Genomic DNA, 16,399 nt, shown 5'->3' with positions numbered 1-16,399 from the left:
GCTTCTCATTCACTGGAGTCTCATGAAACACTTTCAAGGCAGAAATGCAGTTTAGTTGAAATAACAGATGAAATAAATGGCCCCCCTGAACCCAATTTAACAAATATTGTAGTTGCATCCTGCTTATGATGCTGCTTTACTCTGCAAAGCTTTTCTTAACATTTTTCAAGTATTTGGAATCAAACATGGTTGTTTTTATTGTAGTAGAAATATAGCATCATAGATATGAGATACATTTACACCAAAAAACTGATTCTCAGATGACAGCACTCACTCAAGAAAAACTATCAGAAACTGTCAAGTGAAACAACATGGTTTCATTTTTGTTTGATCTTTTACACCTCTTATGTTCTATATTGCACTGTTCATGCTGATTACTGTTTAATTATAGTTAGACTGCATTTCTCCATAGATGCTTTATAACTATTAACTTATTTTATAACTATCAATTGATAGACATTATTCATTGATATTATCATACCTTTGATTTTAGTATGTTAAGTATATACTTAAGAGCAAATATTTTTCTCAGTTTGGGTTCTACTATTTTCCTCCCTTAAACTCCTCATTTTTGTAATAGGATTTTTTTTATTATGTTATGCCAATCACCATACATTATATCATTAGTCTTTGATGTAGTGTTCCATGATTCATTGTTTGCGTATAACACCCAGTGCTCCATTAAGTACATGCCCTCTTTACTACCCATCACCAGGCTAACCCATCCCCACACGCCCCTCCCCTCTAGAACCCTCAGTTTGTTTCTCAGAGTCCATAGTCTCTCATGGTTCATCTCCCTCTCCGATTTCCCTCCCTTCCTTTTTCCCTTCCAAATATCTTCTTCTTTTTTTTTTTTTAACATACAATGTATTATTTGTATCAGAGGTACAAGCCTGTGATTCAACAGTCTTACACAATTCACAGCACTCACCATAGCACATACCCTCCCCAATGTCTATCACCCAGCCACCCCACCCCTCCCACTCCCCACCACTCCAGCAACTTTCAGTTTGTTTCCTGAGATTAAGATTCCTCATAACAGTGAGATCATATAGCACATGTCTTTCTCTGATTGATTTATTTCGTTCAGCATAATACACTCCAGTTATATCCACGGCATTGTAAGTGACAAGATTTCATTCATTTTGATGGCTGCATAATACTCCATTGTGTGTGTGTGTGTGTGTGTGTATGGTCTTCTGTCCATTTCTTGATTGCATCATTTGTTCTTTGGGTGTTGAGTTTAAGAAGTTCTTTATAGATTTTGGATAATAGCCCTTTATCTGATATGTCACTTGCAAATATCTTCTCCCATTCTGTCGGTGGTCTTTTGGTTTTGTTGACTGTTTCTTTTGCTGTGCAAAAGCTTTTTATCTTGATGAAGTCCCAATATTTCAGTTTTGTCCTTCCTTCCCTTGCCTTTGGCGATGTTTCTAGGAAGAAGTTGCTGCGACTGAGGTTGAAGAGGTTGCAGCCTGTGTTCTCCTTTAGGATTTTGATGGACTCCTGTCTCACATTTAGGTCTTTCAACCATTTGAGTCTATTTTTGTGTGTGGTGTAAGGAAATGGTCCAGTTTCATTCTTCTGCGTGTGGCTGTCCAATTTTCCCAACACCATTTGTTGAAGAGACTGTCTTTTTGCCATTGGACATTCTTTCTCGCTTTGTCAAAGATGAGTTGACCATAGAGTTGAGGGTCCATTTCTGGCTCTCTATTCTGTTCCATTGATCTATTTGTCTGTTTTTGTGCCAGTCCCATACTGTCTTGATGATGACAACTTTGTAATAGAGCTTGAAGTCCAGAATTGTGATGCCACCAGCTTTGCTCTTCTTTTTCAACATTCCTCTGGGTATTCGGGAATTTTTCTGGTTCCATACAAATTTTAGGATTATTTGTTCCATTTCCTTGAAAAAAGTTGATGGTATTTTGATGGGGATTGCATTGAATGTGTAGATTGCTCTAGGTAGCATTGACATCTTCACAATATTTGTTCTTCCAATCCATGAGCATGGAACGTTTTTCCATTTCATTGTGTCTTCCTCAATATTTTTCATGAGTATTTTATAGTTTTCTGAGTACAGATTTTTTGCCTCTTTGGTTAGATTTATTGCTAGGTATCTTATGGTTTTGGATGCAATTGTAAATGGGATCGACTCCCTCATTTCTCTTTCTTCTATCTTGTTGTTGGTGTATAGGAATGCCATTGATTTCTGTGCATTGATTTTATATCCTGCCACCTTACTGAATTCCTCTATGAGTTCTAGCAGTTTTGGGGTGGAGTCTTTGGGGTTTTCCACATACAGTATCATATCATCTGCAAAGAGTGAGAGTTTTACTTTTTTGCCAATTTGGAGGCTTTTTATTTCTTTTTGTTGTCTGACTGCTGTGGCTAGGACTTCCAATACTATGTTGAATAGCAGTGGTGATAGTGGACATCCCTGCCGTGTTCCTGACCTTAGGGGGAAAGCTCTCAGTTTTTCCCCATTGAGAATGATATTCGCTGTGGGTTTTTGATAGATGGCTTTTATGATATTGAGGTATGTACCCTCTATCCCTATACTTTGAAGAGTTTTGATCAAGAAAGGATGCTGTACTTTGTCAAATGCTTTTTCTGCATCTATTGAGAGGATCACATGGTCCTTGTTCTTTCTTTTATTCATGTATTGTATCACATGGATTGATTTGCGGATGTTGAACTAACCTTGCAGCCCAGGGATAAATCCCACTTGGTCATGGTGAATAATCCTTTTAATGTACTGTTGGATCCTCTCGGCTGTATTTTGGTGAGAATTTTTGCATCCATGTTCATTAGGGATATTGGTCTGTAATTCTCCTTTTTGATGGGGTCTTTGTCTGGTTTTGGGATCAAGGTAATGGTGGCCTCCTAAAACGAGTTTGGAAGTTTTCTTTCCATTTCTATTTTTTGGAACAGTTTCAGAAGAATAGGTATTAATTCTTCTTTAAATGTCTGGCAGAATTCCCCTGGGAAGCCATTTTTAAAGGAAGTGTGTGCGACAAGGAAGTAAATTAATATGTGTTAAGATCCTCCTATTGTTCAGGGGCCTAATATAGATTATTTTAATATATCCTTATATCAGTAAGGTAGATATTAGGCTCTAATATTAGGTAGATATTAGGCTTTTAGTTTGTATGAGGAACATTAGTTTCAAAATCTTGACTATGTTTATAATATGATAGAAGGAAAAAAAGATTGAGGATTCAAATCCAACTCTGGGAGAGCCTGGATAGCTCAGTTGGTTGGGCACCTGCCTTTGGCTCAGGTCAGGATCTCAGGGTCCAGGCATTGAACCCTGCATTGGGCTCCCTGCTCAGCGGGGAGTCTGCTTCTCCTTCTCCCTCTGCCCCTGCCCCTACTCATGTGCTCACTCTCTCGTTCACTCTATCTCTCAAATAAATATATATATTTTAAAATAATATATGTCAGTACAAGGCAGCAATCAAGGTATGTCCTCTGATAACATATGTGGTCCCTAATTTGTCTCATTCCAGCATCCGCTTGTGCCAATAACTTATTCCCCTGCATGTTTCTAGTAAGCACTGGATTTTCTATTCTTTTTTTTTTTTAAATTCCATGAAGTTTAATCAGTATAGATTTACATAACTTCCATTGTTTAACAACATACATAATCATCTGCAAATACTTGAAGATATAGTCTTAATAATTGAGTAAAATTTTTTATTTATTTTTATTTTTTTAACATTTTAATCATGTTATGTTAGTCACCATACACATCATTAGTTTTTGATGTAGTGTTCCATGATTCATTGTTTGCAAATAACACCCAGTGCTCCATTCAACAGGTGCCCTCCTTAATACCCATCACTGGGCTAACCCATCCCCCCACCCCCCTCCCCTCTAAAATCCTCAGTTTTTTTCTAAGAGTCCATAGTCTGTCATGTTTCATCTCCCCCTCCAATTCACCCCCCTTCATTTTTTCCCTTCTTCTTCTTCTTCTTTTTTTTTTTTTTTAACATATAGTGTATTATTTGTTTCAGAAGTACAGGTCTGTGATTCATCATTCTTACACAATTCTATTCTTGTTAAACATCCATTGCTCCCTTCTGAAATAATTTGCCTCACTTCCTCCAGAGGGCAAGTTATGCTTACTTCCCTGACTAGTGTAAGGGAGAGAACTTGGATGAAGTTTATGACCCTTAAGTTTAAAGATAAAACAGGACAAGCCAGTTTGGCAGCATTTTGGCATTTTCTTCCTATTCCAGGACACAGTGCACAACTTTGGAAGACATATAATTTTGCTTCCTCTGTGGTCAGGATTTCAAACTCTTTGTTATAGCCAGAGAAAGAAGGCAATTAAAAGAAAAAAAAAAAAAAAAAGGAAGGGAGGGGAGGGAGGGAAAAGGGGGGGAAGGGAAAGGAGGGAGAAAGGAGGGGAGGGAAAGGAGGGGAAAGGGAGGGGAGGGGGAAGGGAGGGGAAGGGAGGGGAAGGGAATGGAGGGGAAAGGGAAGGGAAGGGAAAGGAGGGGAAAAGGAGGGAGGTGAAAGGAGAGGAGGGGAGGGGTCGGGAAGGGAGGGGAAAGGAAGGGAAAGAGGGAGACATAAGATAGCATTCAAGGCCTTTTCACATCTATAGGTATCTTAAAGGCCACATCTCTGCTTTGCTTGGAGTTTGAAAATTGGGCTAGTGAAGCCCTATTATACTCCTTGGTTTAATTTGAATTGAGTGTTTTGTCATCTGCAAACAAAAATAGTTGACAAGTATGGACAAAAGTAGGTGGGGAAGAGGGGAGCTGTGTCTAAGGGTCTACGGTTGAGGGCTCTTTTAACACATAATGACATAACCATCATGTACAGTATTATAAATTCAGTTAGTTGAAAATATTTTGACTAATACTATATTTAGTCATTAAAATAAAATAGAGAAAAATTCTCAGTGCACTCACTGTTTTCCCAAACTGTTAGGTGAAAAGTGGGTTACCAACAATACATAAGGGTAATAGTGGGTAATATAGTTTACTATTTGTCAGGCACTACTCTCAGTGTGTTCCATGTTTTAATTAATTCAGCTTTTACAGACTTCTATGTAATTGATTGTATTTTTCTTCATTATCGAGATGAGAAAAATAGGCACAGAGTGGTTAGATAATAAGGATAAGTCCCCAGGTTGCTAAGGAAGAAAGCAGCAGAGCTGGTTTAAAACTCTGTAGCTCAAGAGCCTCTGATTCTAATCAACTATTTTGTTACTTCTCATGGTTAATCAATTCTTCTTAAAAATAAAATACATTTATAAATAAATAGAAATAAGGATTGGAATTAGTTTGCACCAAAATTTTAGCATTGATATTTCTTGAGCATGGAACTAGAAATTATTGTTGTGTGTGTGTGTGTGTGTGTGTGTATGCTTGTTATTTTCGAAATACATTGAATAAGAAGTTATTTTGGAACTTAAAAATATTAGAGTATAAATGTTTTTAACAAGTTTACTGAAAATATTATAATTATCAATAGCTAATTATATTATGATGTCTGATAAGCATAAATATGGCTGAAAAAATTATCAAATGCTTTTTTATTTTAAGATTTTATTTATTTGTTAGAGAGAAAGAGCACAAGCAGAGGGAGAAGCAGGCTCCCCGCTGAGCAAGGAGCCTGGTGTGGGGCTGGATCCTAGGACCCTGGGATCATGACCTGAGCCAAAGGCAGATGCTTAACCAACTGAGCCACCCAGGAGTCCTTCAAGTGCTTTTGAAATTGTCTGGTAATATCCCCCATTTGAAAGAGACCTAAGATTTTTGTTAATACCTACGGACCCAATAAAATGTTTGTTAAATAAATGAGTGGGTAAATGATTAGAAAACATGTAAGCACTTTACTGTTGCATCATTAGTTATAAACACAATAAGATAAAGAAAATTATCATTTCATTAATAATTTAGTACATGATATAATATGTAGAAAACGATGCAATTAATATTTTCTTTGACTTTAGGTATTTAACATAACTCTTGTTTTGATGATTGGTATCAGACATTGTGGTAATCAAATAATATACTCTGTCTGTTTTTGCTTATTTCTCTGAAGACTGGTATTTTGGAAAGTGTTGAACTGAGAGGCAAAGTCTAATGTTTGCATTAAGATTTAGTTGCTTTGAAAATTTCAACTAGTATCTCTGAATGTCAGTGTACTTATTTTCTTTGTATTGTATTAAATGTGGCATTTTGAAGGTCAGAAACCTCTCTAACCTCATTTAATTTATAATTAAGAGATAAGTTTGTATTACTACTATTATCAACTGTGTTAATAAAAGACTTTGACTACCTTTGATTTTTTTTCTTATGTCGTTAAAGGGAGATGCAGATAAGACACTAAATATTTATTTTAACTCCCATTATTCTGTTCTAGACTAAGGTCATTGTCGTTTATTAAATTAAAAAAAGTATATAACTCCTGTTTTAGCTAAGTTATTTTCTCATTTAATAATATAAATGTATATATATATGTGAAGGTACTTATTTTTTCATTCAAAACTTGTTTGTTATTAAATCAGATTTATTACGGTCAAATCTACAGTTTTACATTTTTGACCCTCTTGCATTTCCACACTTAACAAAGATTATATATCTTTCAGATTTTTAAAACTTTGAAATATTTTGAAAAGATTCCACTGTGAATACATTATACTTGATTATTTCTATCAGGCACTTAATAGACATTCAAAATTATACTGAATGAAGTAATGATTTAAGTGAAATGGAAACTATTCTTACAAATTATAACAAAGTAGTCCCACAAATGTACTGTGGGATCAAGGCTTGGGAAATAGGAACATTCATTGTTTAATCAATTATCTTTCCTATTGAAAAGGACTGAACACTTCAAATTTTATTTTTCCATTAATTATACATGTGATATGTCTATCATAATCAAATGACAATAAAAAATCTTAATAATGTTAGGAAATATAATTTGTGCTATTAATCTTAACTTTTTTGCTATTTAAAACACTTAACTTACTTTTCTTCTCCGGAGTATTTCTGTATCACTGAGTCTATTTGTCTAAATTAAATTTAATTCACTAATATTCTTGCCTCTAAAAATTCCTATTAATATATTGTACTCAGATTTCTCCTACTTGGAGAAAGGACCGATTTAATCTTGTAAATTTAAACTTCTAATTAGTGTCAAGGTGTCTAGTCATATTTGATATAGTCCATTTGAGAAATTTAATATGTAATTTGTAACCATTAATGTTTCAGAAACATTGTGGTTCAGTGAAAAAAGTACAAAATTAATAAAATATAAAAGAAGATTTATATCTTCATTCTTTGTATGAGCACATGGTGAGGAACAGAAATGAACTTTGTCAAATATTTCACACTATTTTTGTTTTCCTGATGACACATAAAATATTGTGTCACAGTGAGACAGAGCTGGGTTCAGTTTATTATTGGAAGAGTGAACCCCTTCAAGTTGATGGTTTAATCCACCACAGGTTATTAAATATTTTCTAAATTATCAATTATGTTTTGAGTCATTATAGCAGATACATCAAGATATCTATTTGAAAATGCAATTCATTTAAAAAAAATATTACTTCCAAGTGTTAAAATGGGATACATTTACATGCTACCCTAACTTTGGGAACCCCATGAAACTTACATTATAGCAATCCTTAAAAGGTTATTGTTATGAAAGTTTTCCATAAGTCATTTATTACATTATGAAGGGCTAATAAATTATAGGGCAGAAATGGTTGTATGTCACTCAATGTAAAAGAAAGACATCAGAGGAAATGGAAGTACCTCCTTTAAAAAAAAAAAAACAGCTAAATTTTATTAACTTCTGTATCTTGGAGCTTTTGAAATCCTTCACCTGGATTATGAATTCATTAAATTCTTACAACTCTATTAATTAGTTATTCTTTTTTTAAGGTTTTATTTATTTGAGAGAGAATGAGAGAGAGCACATGAGAGGGGGGAGGGTCAGAGGGAGAAGCATACTCTCTGCTGAGCAGGGAGTCCGATGTGGGACTCGATCCAGGGACTCCAGGATCATGACTTGAGCCGAAGGCAGTTGCTTAGCCAACTGAACCACCCAGGCACCCAATTAGTTACTCTTCTTATCTTCATTTTACAGATGATGAAACTGAGACTAGGAGCACTAAGCAAATTGCTCAACTAGTAATTGGCAGGGCTATAATATATACCAAGGTACTACCATTACCGAATATGCAGTTTTGAAGACAATGCTATAATGCCTTTCAAAACCTCTTTAAATTATTCAAAACAAATATTCTTAAAAATGAATAGGAACAATGTATTAAATACCAGCCCCAAGCAGAAATCTCTGCAATCCTTCGCACTGATGAAAAAATCAAGAAAAGAGAAAAACTTAAAGGATGTGGTTGGGAGGCAGTAGAGTACAAAATAAAGCTTATTAATAAGACAGTAAAGGGGGCATCTGGGTGGCTCAGTCTTTAAGCGGCTGCCTTCAGCTCAGGTCATGATCCCTGGCATCCTGGGATCGAGCCCCACATCAGGCTCCCTGCTCAGTGGGAAGCCTGCTTCTCCCTCTCCCACTCCCCCTGCTTGTGTTCCCTCTCTCGCTGTGTCTCTCTCTGTCAAATAAATAAAATAAATCTTTAAAAAAAAAAGAGAGACAGTAAGGCTATTTTAGCCATGGTGGGCCTAAAGTGTATATCTCAGATCTAAAGTTATACTCTGGCAAGAGCCCACAGTTACTGACAATGAGATGGAAATAAAAATTAAACTATAATGACCTTGGAGACTTATTCATTAATCATACCTAGAATATCTCAATGTCAACCATATGGAAACTAGTAGAACTTGCTGCAGAGTAACTGGATTTGGCTACAGAAAAATCACTGAACTTGGATATTACTACAAAATCTTGATCAACCATCTAAAATGAATGTGAAAAAGAGTTGGAATATTAGTAAATTCTTCTATTAAATACATTTGTACGCTCACTAAGGAATTATTTAATGCCTCATCCACTCTTCAAACATCCTCTCTTGTCCTAAATCAGCTAATGATTTTCCTTCATAAATCATCATTATAGGCTCTTTCCACAAATATCTGATAATCTCAGGCTGCCCATTCATATTTAAGAGTGAAGCACTTAAAGCTGATCATAAATTCTGTGCTATTGAAAGGTGTTTAGTGGTATATTAGGCTTACTATGATTTGGGAAGTTCCAGTCATTTCACTGGGGAATTCTTTAATATTAGTATTTATAGGTCTTTGTTTTGAGCTATCCTGTTGACTCAGGAAAGAAGCTTCCACTGAGAAGTGTGGTAAGGCAGAAGCCATAGAATGCCTGCATTCCAGGCAGCACCCTCCATGCTAAGTGGAGTTGGAGGATTTCTGTTGGCTATATGTGCTTTTACATAATGCTTCAGTTTTCAATATGACATCCTAACCTTTAGCCTGGCAGGCGGCACCTGGACCTAAGTACTCCCTTGGGTACATTTTCCAGAAAATATATTTACTATCTTCTCCTGAGAGTGTGAAAGGTAATCATCTCTCTGTTGAGGCTATAGAAGAGCATCCAGGTTTAATCTGTTTTCTATAAAGACTTTTACAAATCCCACCCAAACTCTCATGTTTAGGGAACCAGGATTTTAATTTTGTCATTCTCTGGTGCAGATAGATTTGCTTCTTGGTTTCTAAATATGCAGACCACCGTCTTTCAGCTTATGCCTGTCTGCTACTTTGTACTGCATCCATCAGTCACTCAGAGATTTTTTGCTCTGATGTTTAACCTTTTCTATTCACTTTGTTTTTGAAATTCATGCCTTTTTCTCTATATAATGTCATTTACTTATTGTTCAGGATGTACTGTCGATAAACACAAATATTCAGCCAAATATTGTAACTGATTTTGGTGAAATAAAGCAAACCATAAAGTAATATACAACATAAGGTGCTTTGGCAATCCAAATTCAGTTGTGAGTTATGAAATCTCCAATAATATAAAGAGGTAGATTAAGGACTTAGAAGTCAATAATGTGAAAGATACTTTTTTATCGCCAATAGGAAGAAAATGCTTCGGAACCCTTTCAAACTCCAAGTTTTTCGTTTGGTTTTGTTTTTAATTTTGAGGCAATTTTGAAAATGTTGATTTTGGAGTAATGAAATGCAAACATCATACAGTTATCCAAAAAGCATTTTGAAATGATACTGAAAGGAGAGATTTGGTCTTGAGATAAATCTGGTATTTACGCATAAATGGTGAAAAATGTAAATGAAAATTGGAATTAGTTAGAATACTACATACATTTAATAGTTAAAATAAAATTGATACAGAAACTTAGGGACTAAGAATTTACTTTAGTAGAAATAAAAATAAATTGTTGTGAGGCAATGATCTGCTAAGCCAAGTTTTATTGTTATATTACGTGCACTATTGCACATTAATGTGTAGGCTTAGAAATGTTCTAAGTTATAGTACATCATTTATAATATTGATAGTATGCTGCATGAAATTTAAGAAAAATATTTTAATCTAACATACTATATAACAGGTAGTGGATTATTTTCAGAATTGCTAGTAAACGGCTTATAGCAATACTCAAATTGATTCATTGAGTGTAAGGTAAATTTATTACATTTGAAAGGCAAAGCTTTATGCTTCAATCCTCTTTGTTATGGACTTATCATACTTTATGAAATTCATTGAATCTTTAAATGCATCATCCAAAGAGGTACATTTCTAGATAACAGAAAAAAATTAAACTGTAATCCTTCGGTTCCCAGCTAAATGGTATTTCTCATGACTGAGTTTGGATGTGAATAATAAAAAAAGTTGTATTTTTTTGTTTTTAGAGTAAGATATGTAATTTTTATTTCTGCTGTACAACTCCCTGAAGAATTCCCCACACATAATAACTCAATTAACTTGAGAGTGACTGACCTTTAGCCCCGAGACTGCATCCTGCTCCTATTGAATAGCAAAATTCTCCCTCAGCTGGACGTGTACAACTACACATACCCCCTGACCTTGGACATGTAAGACTGCACTTAAGTTCTGACTTTTCATGACCCCCAAGTTCTTCATGATCCTGTATAAGCCCTTCATTTCATCAGGCAGTAGAGAAATGTATTCCCCACACTGCCTCCTGAGCTGTAGCACCCAGGAAACAAAGTCTAACACATGTTGTGACCTCATAATAAATATTCCTTTACAGAATGTGGTTCCCAGACTTGGATTGATAATAAAACTACCTTCATGTCTGGATCAGGTTCCTACATGCAGTTAGAGTATACTAGAGGTTCCTCATATCTCACTTTCTTAAAGATCTGAGTCTACTTTCATATTAAAATTCTTTTTGGATTTGAGCACCAGGACTCTAAATTGTTTCAACTAATTTTAGCTGAAGTATCAGAACAGTTCTCTATCTTGTGGAATACAGGAATAAAGACATATTTTCTATTCAGTGTTAAACCCTTAACAATTAATAATGACCCTAGAAAAACCTTTGTCTCAACTCCCTTAGTATGCTCTAAAACAACAAAAGAACTCAGTACACATAAATTGGATCATAATTTTATAAGCATATTTTTTTCTAGTTAAGAAACTTCATGGACAAGGCTATGATTTTGTTTAGGATCTTGGAGCCAAAAAATGATTATTATATCTACTTTTCTGGTTATAATCTGGTTGTTATCCTTGCCTGTGTTCTTTCAGATGCTATTTGTTTTACAGAGTTTTAGAATTCTGTTTCTCTTTATTAGAACTGTACACGTTTTAAAAAGTCAACATTTAAAAAAATAAAATAAAAAAATAAAAAGTCAACATTTGTTTTCTGTTTACTTTTAGTTGAGAAAATCAACAATATACTTAGACAGGTGTATCACAGAGGTGTACTAAAACACCTCCATGCTTTTTACAGTGTCAGTATAAATACTTGAATTATCTTTCATTTCAGGGAGGCACCACCATTTTTTTTTTAAAATATGGGTTTAATGCTTTGTTCATCATTAAGGAAGTTTTAGTTGAAGAATCTATTTTCTTAAAAAAAAAAAAAAAAAACTTGGTGAAAAGAGCCACTGTGTTTCTAAAGACAAATTGCAAATTTGCTAATCTCCAGTCAGTCATCTGCTGCATGACATCAGCAAAGCAAGCAGCAGTCAATTGACTATGAGTTACTAAGAACTTTCTTGAACCAGCCACCAAGAGAGAACTTAGGCAGTTTTGAGAATGATAGTGTATTGAAGTATAGTAGAATATACCACATCCAAATATGCCACTTTGGCCTATTGAATACTTTAGCTACAGACAATTGAGAAAAAGCAGAAAAAAAAAAAAAAAAAAAAAAAAGCTCTTTGCCTTGCCTTCTCCCTATTTGTGTAAAAGCAGTACATAATTTGTAAAGAAACCATTTCTCCCCTTTCTACCAGGAAGAACAAACAACTACAGACAACTCTAGAACCTTATCATCCCAGAGATAGCACAAGAATGTACATAAGAACTCTTACTAACTAAACAAAGGCCAGTCCATTAGTTTCCCCCATATATTTAGCTTCCCACAAGTTGCCATGATTGAAACCATAAATTGTTTTCCTTTGTCTTTTCACTTCTTTAAAACTTTATTATTCTTTTGCTGTGATGCTATATAAGCCCAAGTTTAAGTCACCCCTTTGAGTTACTCATCCTTGAGCACTCCCATGGGTATATGTGACGTATATGTTAATAAGCTTCAGTTAGTTTTTCTCCTGTTAATCTGTCTCTTGTCAATGTAATTTATAGGGCCCCACCAAAGCAAAGCAAAACAGAACAAAACAGAAACAAAAATCAAAAACCACTAGGAGCTTAGAAGGAAAGGTTTTTTTCCTCTCCTACAATATAGTTATCAGTACTGATTTCTCTAAACCAGCTTTTCCAAAGTTGAAGCACTAGACCTCCAGAGTTTCACTCAGAATGTGATCTTTGTCTGTCCCTTAAGTTTTCCTCTGTTATCCATAACTCTGGCTTCCTTATTATCATAAATCTTGACCTTTGTACATGAGATATTTGAACATGCTTTAGTATTATACACTGCAATACAAATGACATCATAAACTATAACATATTGCAGTGTAATTTTGAATGCTAGAGTTATGACTAATCTATTCTCTATGGGCAGTTGCCATTTCCACATAGTAGAATTTTAGTCTGCCAATTTTATTCTGGGAAATGATTTAAATTTATTATTGCCTTATCGTCTCCAAACTTTACTCCTAACTGATAACATACAACATTTTTCTGTCAATTTGCTAACCTCATATAATATAAAAAACTACTCCCTTCTTAATATAATTCTGAACTCATGCAACATTTTAAATCTTGCCATATTAATGGACATTCCTGATGAAATAATACCTGGTGTCAGTCAGTTGGCTATTCATGTCAGTTGGCTATTCATGAGCTTGCTTGATTCAAACTGCTATTTTATAAACTTTTGATAATTCATTTTGATTCTCTCTGTAAATGATTCTTATCTCAAACAGAGGAAGCTAAATATATTATTACTGATTTCTGATGGATTAGAAAATCCAATGGTCTCCCAGATGTTGAATCAACATAAATGGCCCTGCTAAGAGCTCTTACTGGAACATGTCAAATCTCAAAAGGATCAAGATCTATAGTGAAAATAGACTTGCTTTTGGAGTGGTGCGTGGTTTTTGAGTCATAGAAGAAAAGGTTCTTAACTGCTAATGGAAACCCCAAGCCCCTCAAAAATGGCATTTGGATTTAGGAATTGCTTCATGATATAACCCTTACTAATGGAATGGTTGTGATTAAGATAAATTTATATACCAAGCAACAAACACTTGAAGCCAGAGGAAATGCTTCTGTCTGGCTACTATGCTAAATAGGGTACAGTAATTAAAACCCTTCCCTGCTCCATAAAGGAATCCAAACTCATTTACCCATTGATCCTGCCCAAACTTTAACTGATATCTGATAACAATCTTAAGAGATGGAGTAAGTTTACTGGTAACATTCAGAATGTTCTGAAAATTATGATCATTTCTAAGACACCAGAACCACTAAAATATGATCATCTCTAAACAGACCAAGTCACCTGAATTAGAATTTGGCAAAAATATTACATGCCATTATAGCAAACATTACTTGAAAAATAACCTAAATCAACAATGGTGGGGACATATCACATGAATATCGGAGGATGTTCCTAGTAGATTTTCCAGAGGGGAAAATATAATTCTGAAGAAAATCTGTAAACACCTTATTTGGAGACAGGAAACTGAACCTCAAAGTGTGAGATTTTGCATTTGGATGTTATTCAGTTTTGTCCATCCAGAGATTTAAATATGTTTCAGTGATTGTAGGCTTATTATCTCAGACATAAATGTATATTTGAATCCAAGGACTAAAGTATTACTCTAAACCCTGATGGTTGTTAATCCTTTAAATGTCCTTATGAGTTTGTTACCGGGAGATTCATGAGATTAGGAGCCAGGTTTGTAATCCTTGAATCTAAACTCTTCCAAAAAAGATATGGTCAGATATGATAGAGAATAGAGGATTTACAGTATTCAGCTTTATAATCAATAGGCTAAATTTGAGATTTTAAAAAAAAGCACCTGTGGATGTCTTAGTCTGGGCATTTCATTTAATGGAAACATTACCAGGAAGGAAACAAAACAACAAACTACCAAAGATGGGCCATGTTAGGTGCTGCTAGTAACTAACACTATACTACAGTAAACTTACAAGTTATGGATCACCAGTTCCATCATTATCATCTCAAATAACAATACATTAGTAAAATAAAGGAGGAATTTCAGCAGCATACTTTTGTCATCAGCCTGCCTCAGACCATGCCATACTGGAGGCAAGAAAAGTAGGTTTTATGGTTCAAAACCTGCCTCAAACTTTAGCTTAAAGAAAACTTAGAATTTTACAAACCTTGAAAAAAAAAAAAAAAAACCTAACATGGGAGGTACTTGAAATGAGGAAAGCAGTTGTTCAAAATAGTGCATCCGCTAGCATCTCAAGGAAGTATTTACAGTATTATGAGGAGGCTGTTACACTTTTGTTCCTGTAGATTTAACAGAAGCCTTTAACTTCACTACAAAAGTTAAAGATACTGCAGAGAAAGCAAAGCTGGAGATTTGATTAATACTCTATTTTCTGCATCTTCATTGTCTGGTGGTAGATGGGATCATCTTCTTGATTGGATTTAGGAAGGGTCAATGTTTCTTTCAGAGTACATTTCAAAGTTTGATAACAATTCATCTTCTCATTGTTCTTGCCATCACATTTATCAATATACCTTCCCTAGAAGTTTAGGTGCTACTGCAGTCTGACTATAAATGAGACACAAAAGGCTAAAGGAATGCTAATTATAACTATTGCACAAATAGCCTCCCAAACTACCATAGGATTGGCCTGAAGATTTTCCTTAAAGATCTGTAAACATGGGACTCTTGGACAAAGAATGGTCATATGTGATGGTCAAAGCACCTAGAAAATTCCCTATGAAAAGTAACATTTTTTAATCATTTAAAATATGAACCTGATTGTTTATTAGCCTCAGAGAGCCAGTCACATCTTGCTCATATATAATCTCACAGTTAATTGGATCTTTCTGCTCCCATATGGATGTGGGTAAACTGCTAAATAAAACCAGAGGAATAATATTAGAAAACATCTCCTAAAGTCCCATCAGTGGTTGCAGCCACTATAACCATGTGGTAGGTCCAAAGTGGCTGAGCCGACGGGGATATTGAGGGGTCTAGTTGGGCAGAAAATGTCTCAGCATTTTAAAAATTTCATAGTTACTACATGTGAATTAGAAGTCATGATTGTGAAATATTTGAATAAAAATATCTGGTATTTTAGGAAGTATATTAATGATGAATGTACAGTAATCATCCATTTTAATTAGGATTTATGGGAAAAAGTAAATTATTATTGTTTGCACAAAATTGTTGCTAAATATGGCAAACTATTTTTTTCAGTGAGCTATTTTTATAGGTTGAATTATGTGTCCCCCAAAAAGGTATGTTGGAGTCCTAATGCCCAAATGTGACCTTATTTGGAAAGTGGGTCTTTACAGAGGCAATCAAGTTGAAATGAGTTCATTATAGTAGGCCCTAATCCAAAATGACTTTTATCCTTATAAAAATGGTAAATTTAGACAGAAATATAGACATGCATAGAAGGAACACAAAATGAAGCAATACAGAAAGATGATCATTATCCATAAACTAAGGAGAGAGACTTGGAAGAGATCTTTTCCTCACTGCCCTCAGAAGGAACCAATCTGAGGTCACCCTGATTTTGGACTTCCGACCTCCAGAATACATTTCTGTTTGTTGAGTCACCTAATTTGTGGTACATTGTTATGGCAGCTCTATCAGAGATTTTGGTACTGGGAAGTGTAGTG

This window comes from Mirounga angustirostris, unplaced genomic scaffold, assembly GCF_029215605.1.
Source record: "Mirounga angustirostris isolate CCGP_5_RB_7025 unplaced genomic scaffold, mMirAng1.0.hap1 SCAF_2, whole genome shotgun sequence".
Taxonomy (NCBI): Eukaryota; Metazoa; Chordata; class Mammalia; order Carnivora; family Phocidae; genus Mirounga; species Mirounga angustirostris.
Note: the sequence above shows the minus strand (reverse complement) of the source record.